Source organism: Populus euphratica, unplaced genomic scaffold, assembly GCF_000495115.2.
Source record: "Populus euphratica unplaced genomic scaffold, PopEup_1.0 scaffold61.1, whole genome shotgun sequence".
NCBI lineage: Eukaryota > Viridiplantae > Streptophyta > Magnoliopsida > Malpighiales > Salicaceae > Populus > Populus euphratica.
The window spans coordinates 839962-852213 of NW_011499941.1; the positions used below are offsets into that span (position 1 = coordinate 839962).

The 12252-nt window shown below is 31.9% G+C and overlaps 2 long non-coding RNA genes across 10 annotated transcripts; both read left to right on the forward strand.

Moving 5' to 3' along the window:
• The first annotated feature begins 285 nt into the window (after positions 1–285).
• LOC105137054 (uncharacterized) lies at positions 286–3163 on the forward strand. Of its 5 annotated transcripts, none has more exons than XR_844465.1 (3): positions 286–1073; positions 2144–2481; positions 2614–3163. It is a non-coding gene; the product is annotated as an uncharacterized LOC105137054 (long non-coding RNA). The 5 variants fall into 5 exon arrangements; XR_844464.1 differs by adding an exon at positions 1742–2015 and having other exon boundaries at positions 2144–2772; XR_844463.1 differs by having other exon boundaries at positions 290–1073; positions 2144–2772.
• A 5074-nt stretch (positions 3164–8237) lies between these two features.
• LOC105137055 (uncharacterized) lies at positions 8238–12181 on the forward strand. Of its 5 annotated transcripts, XR_844472.1 has the most exons (6): positions 8238–8523; positions 8643–8710; positions 9407–9723; positions 9894–9983; positions 10805–10931; positions 11363–12181. It is a non-coding gene; the product is annotated as an uncharacterized LOC105137055 (long non-coding RNA). The 5 variants fall into 5 exon arrangements; XR_844468.1 differs by having other exon boundaries at positions 10805–12181; XR_844470.1 differs by having other exon boundaries at positions 9663–9723; positions 10805–12181.
• Positions 12182–12252: the final 71 nt, after the last annotated feature.

The window sequence follows — 12252 nt, forward strand, 5'->3', positions numbered from 1 at the left end:
TTTTTATATAAAACAGGAGATTAATTCATATAATTAGACTAACCAAACAACCAATTCAACCAAATAATTAATAATAAAATTATATATTAATTTTTCACAGTTTTAAAATATAATATGTTGAAATATTATTATTCTGAAACACAACAATTACCTTATTACATTTAAAAACATTTTAAAAATATAATATAAAATAAAAATATGTTATTTCACATTTTTTTTAATGTGTTATACTATTTTTTTAATTTTTTTTAAAAAAACCCAAAATGCATGCCCTCTTGCCTCTGTGTTGTGTATCTCTCTTCCGCCCTCTATAAATATCACATGGTACTTGGGAAGTTCGTCAAGGAAGAACAAGAGATGCCAGTCTCATTGTATATAATACTACTAGTTGTAGAGAGTGAGTGACAACTAGTAGCTAGCAGTTGTTTAATATAGTATGATAAACAGGCTGCAAATCATACAGGCATATTATGAATGCCAATATGCTGCCTTTATCTGCATTTGCACCTGCATCTTATTGCTTTTGTTTCGTTTTTTACTCCACAAACAAAATCAAGTTCTGTCGATACAGTATGTGGGGCAATTAGATATAGAGTGTTAGATATGGAAACTAACAAGCTTAGTTGAGGTGCAGGTGCTAGTGCAGGTGAATGCCATTTTGGTAATGTTTTCACTCACATACATACACAGTAGTGCTGCCTCTTTTCTTTTCATCTGTCTGTGGTTAATTTGCAGTTTCATGGTGGCAGAAATGTACTGGTAATCATCAAGGAGAAAGGGCAAGAAATATTCTTGTGCTTATTAATTAACTATGAGAGCAAATTAATGTGTCTTCAACAACGACAGGCCATGTATAAAATTCTTTATGCAGGTGTTTGGTGTTTATAGAGAAGATGATGAATTGAAGTGATTGGGCGGCCACAATTCGATGGATGTGGAAGAATATTTCAAGGGTTTTCCAGTAATCTTTGAATTAAGTACTTGGAGGACAGATCATCCATGATCAATATGCAAGGCGCCTGTGCTAGATATGTAGATCTCTTGATCTTCCATTTGAAGCTAGGGTTTTCAAGGTAATATATATAGAAAGTACATTCCCTCTCTGCATCCCTCCCCCGCTCCCTCTCTCTCACTGTCTCCCTCTCTCTCACACACAGGCAGTACCATTGCCAAATAGGAGGAACATCCATTCTAAGTTCTAATGTTGACAATGGTTGTTCTACATTTAAAAATCTCCATGATTGGAAGAAAAGTCGAGCACAAACATTTATGATTTTGTTTTGGGTGAAAGAAAAAAAAATATATTCGATTTAATACCTACAAGACGGGATTCAACAATGTAGTATTAAATAGTAGAATCGACTCAACAAGCTCGATCGAATTAAGCACAAAAAACTTATAATCGGCTAATAAATTTCATCTCGAATCTAATTAATGCATCCCTTTCTGCCCATGTCATGTTTAGAGTCACGAAATAAACTTAATTATATAAAATACACTTGTTAAAAAATAAAGTCGCTTTAATTAGATTAATAGCATAGAAGTTCAAATTATTAATGATAGAAAAAGACACTCTACTCGACCAATCTTCATCAGCGTTTATATATGTCGAGTTTATATTATATAAATACTTTATTCATTACTTAATAAAAAAAAATTAAATGATTCATATTTATCAGGTTTCAGATATTCATTACCAAAATATTATTTATTATTCAACGTAAAATAATATATATTTCAGATAAAGTTGGATTTCACAAATCCTACGAGAACAGCAAGCAGTGAATGATTGGATGATATAGAATATTTTTATCAAGTGATTGCATAACTCCAAAAACTAGGGTACAAATCTGTTTTCATTCATGCTGCCTCTTAGAAAAGCGACTAGAAGACTTGATGAAATTAAACACCTTAAAAGGAGGGAAAGGTACAAGTATTAGTCAGCAATGGCGAGCTTTAATGATTTGAATATCAGTTTACAAGTGAGAACAAAAAGGGATTAGACATAAATGATGGTACATAATTGGCTGATTAATTACCCACAATTAATATTTCAAAGATATTGATTATATTCGGTTGATAAGCAAGTTTGAAAATATCTACCATCGAGGAATGAAAACAATACTAAATTTTATGATCACAGACAACTCATGGAGGCACCCTATTGCTCTTGCTGTCCTCTTTGCATCCGAGAAATTTCTAATGGCCTCTGCACTCTACCATCTGATCGATAAAAAGTTAAGTGAATAATATTCTCAGCTGCTTTCCTACATTGCTCATTCAAGCTAGTCGCCTAAGCGAAACATTTGACTTACTGATGTATCATTTCATGTTCTTTAGTTAATGTGGATCGAAAGTCTTATAACTTGAAAGCAGTATGTGGAAGATGCAGGTGGAGAAAATATTGACAACTCTATCAATAAGATCACCTGCAACACCTCAAAACCTGATGACTTGGAAGAATTGCATGCAATATTATGTGTAAGTTCTGTTTATGGCTAAAGATTACAGAGTTATTAAGCTCGACCCTAAACTGATGATTTAGCCTTTGTCCCAGAACAAATTTTAAATAAAATTGTATGAGAGTTTAGCTGATGTGAGTCATCTCGACAGATCAACATGTTTTGTTCATCACTTTTGCAAGGGATTGAAGAATCCAAGCTTTATGTGATTGTTTTCTCTGAAAACTATTCATCGTCCAAATGGTGCTTGGACGAGCTTGTAAAGATCCTGGAATGCAAGGAAATGAATGGACAGACGGTTAATCTACCAGGTCAATCCATCTCATGTAAGAAATCAAACTGAAACTATTGTGGATTCAATCGGTGAACATGAACTATTAACAGAAAAGATGGAAAAGGTGAAGAAATGGAGAGCTGCCTTGAAGGAAGTGGCTACTCGTAACTGGGTGGGATTCGCGGAACATTAGATAAGACAAATACTAGGATAAGTAAGATAGGAATGCTAAATGAGCCACATACATGTTTGCTGTGATTTACACACACACACACAGACACTAATTCTGTGGATTCATGTTAAACACTTAACATTGTCCAACTAATAAGTAGAGGACATCAATTAATACTAGCTGCTTGTTAAAACTCAGGGATTTTGCCTATCAATGCGATCAAAACAGTTGCTTCAACTATATATACAAGTAGTACATGGCAGTAGATTGTGCATTAATATTACAATTTGCTTAAAAAGGCCCAGAAAACACTTTATTCTTGTTTTAAAACAGTACTGTTGCTTTGTAGTTTGCTAGTGATAAAGGTGGATTGATTGTGAGAGGAAAAAGAAAATCGTATAGAGATCTTCGGGTGAAATTCTCTTCTCCATTCTATGTCATCTCTAGCTTACCTTCGAGCAAGTGTAAACCAAATTCACATGTATATTGATGAGGCCATAGAAAAACTAAAAATGTGTTTTTTAGGTTGAAGTGAATTATAATTATAGAGAAATTGAAGTTTTTGTTCAAGGAAAGACCTACAAAACAAAGGAAAGTCTTCTTAAATGATGATGAAGAAAACAAGCCTTATAAAGCTGTGTATTTAGTGCATAGAAAAAGTTAATAAATTATATTGAAAGCAAGTTACCATGTCTGTAATTTGATTACAAAGGTCAATTAATCACTTTATACTCGTTAAAAAACAGTACTACTGCTTTGTAGTTTGTTAGTGATCAAGATGGATTAATCATAGAGGAAAAGAAAAATCATGTGGAGAACTTGGGAAGAAATTCTCTTCACCATTCCATCTTCGTCCTCTCATATCTAGCTTAGTTCTATACAAGTGGGAACCAAATTGACATGTATCTTGATGTGTAGGTCTCGAGGCATTTAATTAGAAGGGGTGAATAAAGTGTTCCAAAAACATACAAACACTCATGGTAAATATAAAGGCAAAAGTACAGGGATAAGGGAATACATGCACATTATAACAGTTTGGCATTTACTGCTTACTGCACTCCCGGCCCTCTTGGGCTTTTATTATCACACACGACCTCTTTCGTAAGTGAGACCATACCTTTTATAACTAAAACTTTGTTACAAGTTCAAGATTTAGTGTTTAAAATGCTTGTCTTGTTTTCCCTAGGTAGCAAAGAGATGATAAGGTTATTTTAAATTTAAATATTTGTGTACAAATAAGATAATTTAAATTTTAGTGGAAGGTTTATACACTTTTGCATATGAGATAAAGATAAATTTAAACAAAGATAAATTTTAACTCATAAATGAGTTTAACAGGATCTTCTACATATTAGAGAAAATTATCTTGTATACTATTTATCTCGAGGTATTATATCTAGCATAGTTGTCTGGTTTACCGGTTATCCCTGAAAATTATATCTGTTATAATTAACTAGTTTATTACATACTATTTAGTTTATCAAAAGTCTCAAGAATGATATATTGTATGATTATTTAGTTTATGAGAGGTTTTAAGCTTTTTATTAGGTGTGAATACAAAGTGTTTTAAGGCATTTTAGAGATAATTTTTTAGAGTGGTCTCATGAGGATAACTTTTTAAGATTGCTTCTTAGGGTATAATTAGTGGTATAATTAGTAGGTTTCAAGAGTTAAATTATTCCAAACTTAAGTCACAATAAATATAACATCTAAAACTAATCTAGAAGAAAAGATCCCATTAATGCAAGTTAACGTTATGCATAACTTCAAGACATATAAAGAATCCTTAATATGATATAAATGATAATAAATATATATCAATATAAAATTAAAAGAATGATTAGTAATCAAGTGATGGTATGATTCATCAGAATTAGTAGCAATGGGTACCATTGGGCTAACATTATAAGGTTATGAAAAAACCTCTCCTAAAGTTTTTTTTTTTTAAATTGAAGTAGATTGTAGTTATAAAGAAATTAAGGCTTTTGCCCAAGAAAAAACTTGCAGATCAAAGGAAAGTTCCCTAATACGGCAATGAAACCTCTAATATGCATCATTTAAAAAATCATACAAGATATAAATTTATGAAATCTAGAGTATGAAAATCTAATAAGTGCTTGAGGAGCAAAAGGCTTTAGAAATACTTAATGTTTTCATAAAAGAGCTATAAAATAGCAATATGACCTTATATAGAAGGGTTTGTAAAGCTTACGAGGTTTGGAAGAAAAGAAACTTTATTGCTCACATTACGCAACCAAGTAGTTTGAATGATGATATCATGTGAGAGTTCAAAATGTATGACAATACTAAAAGAAAAGTTTGGAGGTTCATCTTTGACCAAAATTAGATCGATCTCTCGCTATCAAGTTTGACACTTATAAGAAGCAACCAAAACATATAATAAAAAATCATTTAAGATAAATATCAAACATGATTAGTGAGCTAAAAGATATTGGTTATACCTTAATGAACGAGCAATAATTAGTCTAATTTGTCATGTGCTCTTTACCTTATAACTAAGAGCATATGAAGATGTGTCTAACCCATAATAAAAATATAAAAATGATAAAGGATACAATACGACATCTTGAGTTGGAAAAAAGATTATTTTAAAGACAACAAATCTAGAACCAATATGTACATGATTGGTTTTAGTTTATAAGGTATAAGAAAAAAAATGTAAAAATCAAAATAGATCTCAGTATAAGCAAGGTAAAGGGAAAGTCACTAAGAAGCAAATATTTAATCTAAAAAATATAGATGTTTTTTTAAGAAGAAATGAAGAATGTCGTAAAAATCAAGTGTTTAAACTATGCCAATAAAGGATGTTTTGCTCGTCATTATATCAAGCCCAAAAAGATAATATAATTTATTGTATTTATGAGTACAATAAATGTCTATAGTTCTGTTTTTCTAACTGGATCCAATCCTTTATGGAGTTTAGACTCAAGAGCCACTCACCATATAGCAAAAGATAAGGAAGCTTTTATTAAATATTGGTCAGTCCTATATAGAACACAATTGATATATATATAATAAACAACTAAAGGTGAAAGAGATTGGTACATGCAAGGTAGTCATGCATGAAGGACAAATCTTATTTCTATATGATGTATTATATGCTCCTAAAATTCATTATAATGTAGTTTTTATGTTAGTTTTACTAAAAAAGGTGCTAACTTATCATTAAGAATAAGTTTTTATGGTACAGGATATTTATTGGATGCTTTTATTGTATTGGATATTTATTTTAATCTTAGTAATATATGTTTTTTTTTCTTATTTGCAACTTTTATTAATTATGATAATGATATGACTTTGTGGCATGCAAAGTTAGGCTATATAAACCAATAACAAATGAATAATCTGGACAAACAAGACTTATTTAGAAGCGTTGGAAGAGTAGATTTGTTTATTTATGAATATTGTCTAACTAGAGTTAAATTTTCATTAGAATTAATTAAATAATTATAACATTTATGATCAAATGATAGGGCAAGGCATGATGATGTATATTCATTACATTTATATATAATTTTATTTAATATGGTTATGTTTTTTGATATCTAATAAGTTAAAAGCTTTAAATTATTTTATGAAATATATGAGCCTTGTTAAGAATTAATTACACATAAAAATAAGGACTTTGAAAACCAATTAAGAAAGTAAGTATTTATCTAATTAGTTCATATAAATATATGATGAAAAAGGAATAGAATGATAATTGATTATTTCTAAAATTTCATAACAAAATAAAGTTCATAAAAAAAGAAATGAAACCCTACTTGAAATGATTAAGTCAGTGATAACACAAGTAAATTTGTTTATCATTTATTTCGGTGATGCACTATTAACTACCATATATATACTTAATCATATACCCTCTAAGTCTTATAACCTATTTCGGTGATGCACTGTCAACTGCCATATATATACTTCATCATATACCCTCTAAGTCAATTAAACTATGTTGTTTGAATTATGAGAAAAATGTAAAAGTGACTAGAGTATTTTTCTAATAAATATGAATAATAGGTCCAATAAGTAAAAATTGTATTTTTGTAAGATATTTTGAGCACTCAAAGGGACATGTATTCATAGGTGAACAAGAAAGTAAAAATATAACTAAATTTGAATAACAATATGTAATATTTTTAGTGAATGATTTTTCTAAATAGAGAAAAGTAGGTTAATATCTGTCTTTTTATAAAACTCGAGACACCATAATGCTTTTTCTATACAAATACAAATGGGTTCATTTTCTAGTGGGAGATATTTAAGGGATGATAAATTAGTTTCAGCTTAAGCTTAATCGCTACCATGATGAATTCATTGATGATTGTTAGTTTAAATGAGAGTAATATTATCTTTGATTTATCAATGAATCAATCTTAGTTACAATGAATTGGTTGTCATAACATTCATTATAGTTTTAAGATTGGAAGGGAAGCACTAATTGTTACTCCATAAGATAAAAAGAAGCCAAGAAATATAAATGAAGTTCTAACATGTCCTAATAAGGAAAAACATATTAAATCTATTGGTGAAATCAAACCAATTTTAAAAATTAGTTAATTTCCTAAAAAAATACGAAGTCATTAAAAATAAATAAATTCTTAAAATAAAGCAAAATATTGATGGTGATATAAAAAAGTATAAGGTTTGGTTAGTGGTTAAAGGATACTGTAATATCCCATATCGGTAAGTGAGAACTTAGGGGAAGATGTTATATGAGCACGCTCACCTTGACTAATAAGATATTTTGAGGCTATACGTGACTGTTAATAACAAATTTGTGAGGTTCTTACTAGTGGATTGGAGTATTATATTTGATATCAGAGCCCGACTCACACACCAAAGTGTTGCGTCGACCATTGATACAAATTTATTTAATTTATTTATTTTACTTTTTACCTTTAATATTTAGTTTGTTATAATTGGACCTTTTATTTTATTTTAATGTGGCTTCCATAGTTTTATACCATCGTATATCAATGTTGTAAGTTTTACAGAATAATCATAGTTGGTTTAAGTCAATTTGGTGTGCTGTTATTTTATTATTTTAAAAAAATCTGTAAAAAATATTTTAGTTAATATAAATTAAGTTTTTTACTTTCTAATGTTTTTAGTTTTTTAGATTGAAAAGAAAAAAAAGACTCATGACATAAGCATCAGAAATAGAAGAAGAAAAACCTAGTCTTTTCTATTAGGTGATTAGAAAAGAAAAATCACCTAAGCTGCATTGATACCTTAATTAATAAGAAACTAATAGCTAACAGCTAATGCCAAACGGCAGAGCTTCATTTTCAAGTTTGAATTGAAGGTAAAGAAACTGATAATCTGTCAACCTCTTATGGCTACCGCTTGTTCACTAACCACCGCTACAGCATTGTTATCTCGCCTCCCCTTTCTTGAATTCACACCTTGTACCTCATCCTCTTCACATCGAAAACCGAACCGTTTATGTTTCCATTCCAGAACTAAAGGTTTTGTTTAATTATTTATGACTCTCAGCTAGAAGAACACCCCAAGCAACAAAATCTTGTAAGACCGTCACCGTTTCATGCTTTAAACAACAATCCCATATCCTTAATCTTTAATTCTCCTGAAACCCAGTAAGAATGATTGATGCAGATCATTTTCTTTCCTGTTTCTTGAAACATATTAGTTCTCTTTTTTCCTTATTAGCGCCTATTGTTTCCTATATGTTCTGACAATTAAATGCTTCTAACAGTAATTGGGGCACTGAAAGTGATCCTGGGTTCAAATATCACAACGGAAATTCAGAACCTCGTTGCTTTGGTATGTAAGATCTTATGATTCAGGTGGAATTTGTCAATATATGTAATACATGTAATTTCCAACTTCAATACTGTTTTCATCCATCACATAGTGTTGACTGATGATTTTGATTTTCTGATTTCTGGGACTGTGTACTACTTGAATGCAATTTGGCTGGTAAAACTTTCTGAGAATGCATTTATTTTTACCACCATCCTCCTATCAGCTTGATTATTTAAAGGAAAAGTACATTTTAATTGATGAGTGCATAGTAAGGCATGTTTTTATTGTGAAATTCAATGCGCTGTGACTTTGTATACACCTTTATTGTACGAGAACAGTGAGACAAAGATATATGGAGTTTACTTGAGAAAGCTATCAGTGCAGTTTGGGTTTCTCTCGGGACTGGTTTTTTATGTTGTTATTGGTGGTTTTTTAATAGGAATGGAGCACAAGATGTGAACAAGATATTTATCGGTGCCTTATAAGGCCTCTTAGGATCACAAAATCAATGTCATGTTAGCAAAATGCTTTTAAGTTGGATGAATATGGTTGGCAACAATGCTATAATATATGCTTTGAAATTCATATTCATAGTGTCTCTCTGATAATTGATTCCATCAAATTTGAGTCATCGATAACCCAAAGTTTAAAAGCTTTTCACTTTTCCTTGAAGAAATGTTAAAGCATAAACTGATAAACTTAAATGAAGAGTAGGTGAATGCAATCCTGCACCCTAAAGGATCATAATGAAGCCCTGGAACAGAAAGGATTTCTTTCCTGTCAATACAGGTTGTGACAAGAGCTTTTGATTGCTTCAAGTAGGCATGGCTCAAATTAAGCTGTTATGTTTTTACAGTTTAGTTTCTATATGATATAAGAAAGGGTGCAAATCCTCAGAACACACTGCTCTTTGTGTCAATATTTATTTGACTCTCCTAATTAGATATCATGCAAGATCTGTTTTCTTTAGATGTATGTTGCTGTATTTGTAGAGGATGATTATCCCAAGCAAGAAGTAATTTTTATATCAGGTGCAAATCCTCAAAACACACTGCTCTTTGTGTAAATATTTCTTTGACTCTCATAATTAGATATCATACAAGATTAGTTTTTTGTTTTCTTTATGTGTATGTTACCGTATTTGTAAAGGATGATTATCCCAAGCAAGAAGTAACATGTACAGTTTCTGTTTGCATTTCAGGAAATATTGGTATTACTGTTGATGACACATACAAGGCTTGCGAGAGATTTGAACGCCTAGGTGTGGAGTTTGTGAAAAAACCTAACGATGGTAAGACACCTCTGTTAGATAATAAAATAGTTTAGCCCTTAATTAATACGAGCATCTCGCACATTGTTGGTGTTAGTTTATGTTCGATGGATTGATCAGGTTAAATTGTTTGCTATTTGGCAAGATAAAATCAATGTTAATCTTGGGCATGGGTTATGTCCTATACATGACATCAATCAATGGTTTAACCTGCAAGTTGTTCTGTGCAAACTTTCTCTATATTAATTTGATATAAAAGGTAACATTCTGGATGATGCACCCATCTGCCTCTTGTGCTGACGCACATATTGGTGGCTGTTACTTCTGCCCTCATACCTCTGCAGTTGTCTTTATATGTATCTCCTGACTAATCCATAGTCCAAGGAAGGGAATTGATACGAATATTCTCTATTTAGTTTGAATTTAACTGATAAGTGTTATGATTGCTTGGCTGGAGCAGGACCATCTCCAAAACACTACCTTAGTTTAGTAATGTGGTTGGAAGTGCTTTTTGGTGTGCTTTTCAATGGTTTTGACATCCTCAACTTAAAAGCATCTAAAAGGTACCCAAAAAAGCATTAATGTGGTGCCTTTTTAACTGATAAGCACTTCCAATGGTGTCACCAAACACAAATTTACTAATGTTTAACCCAGTTTATCTTTGCTTGTCCAGTTGTATTTTATTTTCCTCTTTTCCTTATCATAGGCCAAAAAAACTATTGCATCAATGACTTAATATGATCTGGAAAATAGTTGTTTTATTTGGGTTTATGGTGCAACATAGGCATTTATATTACCATCGGTTCATCATTTAATTTATATGTTATAATTACTTGCCTAAGATCTGTGAGTCTGGTTGCTGGAAAAATGAAAGGGATAGCATTCATCAAGGATCCTGATGGCTATTGGACTGAAATCTTCGATCTCAAGACTATTGGAAAAGTAACTGGAACCGCTGCTTGAAATCATGTGAGTCACTACAGCTTTTGTTGTTGTTGTTGTTGATGATGATTTATTCTTATTTGTCTTCCATCTTCATTAGATTGGCAACGTAATCAAATTTTTACTGTTACTGTTCAAGATGCAAAATTGTGTTCATATATACTCACAGACAGTCATTAGTATCTACACATTTCATCGGTGATAGACATCTTTATAGTTAGTGTGCAAGTCCCAGTTGAAGACCGTATCACCTCTGACTTATTTGGAATTGTAAAGACTCGAGTGTGTACTGGTTAAGAGTTTGTGAGATGAAAGAAGTGGTGAAATGTTCTCTGGCTAATTGCTAATTGTTAGGGTGCTTGGTTGTATTACCGTATAAATTTTATGAAATATTATTGTGATGGTGGGTGGCCATTGCTTTATTCATTTTAACCTCCATATAATCTTTACCCTGCTAGGCAACGTTGAACCACTGTTGGGAATCAAGAGTCAACCTCCTTAACAAATGGAATGTCTAGCAGAGCTAAAAAGCTATGTGGTTTGCATGACTACACTGACCATCCTTCACCATCCAAGCATGCCTCTTGGCTTCTTCCATAGCTTCATTATTCTTGCATTTATGTTGTGTGTTGCTTACGCATTCTTTCGTGTCCCTTTTTGATGCTCCATATATTTTGAGATGCTTCAACAGTGGTACATGTTATACCTGTCTTGTTTCTAATATTCATGTATAATCTAGAGGGAGCCCCCATGAGAGTATGATGATTGTGCTGTCACATTTCTGGTCTCCAACAATTTATACTCCCTATGGTATCAAGTCTTGTATCTAGGTAATGTGTAAAGCAATACACTCTGATCTGCCGCCTCCTTAATGCACTCTCTTGGCTCAAGGCTCCCAAGCGGTGAGATCCCAGCTAGATTTAACTGGAATCTCTGCTGTGTGATCCAGCTCTTTTTTTCCCTTTTCTTCTCTCTTATGAGTTTTGGGTGTAAGGGTGGCCTGGCAGCACTTCATTTTGTTATCCATGTTTTCGGCGGTGATCATTTTGTGCAGGAAAGTGGGCATTTTGCAGTCTTCAAGATTTCTTTCTTCAAAAGATGCTGCAGAGTAAGACTTAAGTTTTGTTTTCAATGCACGCATCTCTTGTGATGGAGATGACCTATATTTTCGTTCAACATTTTTTTCATCGCCTACTCATTTTGTAGTTGAATTTAGGGTTTGGCACCCCGAAATGTACTAGGAATTGAAAATAAATGGCTAGGTTTTTGTGGCTTTTTTTTACTTCTTTAATATTTCTTAGGCGAAAGAGCGTATGTGTGAATTGGGGTTTGGAGGAAATATCATTTA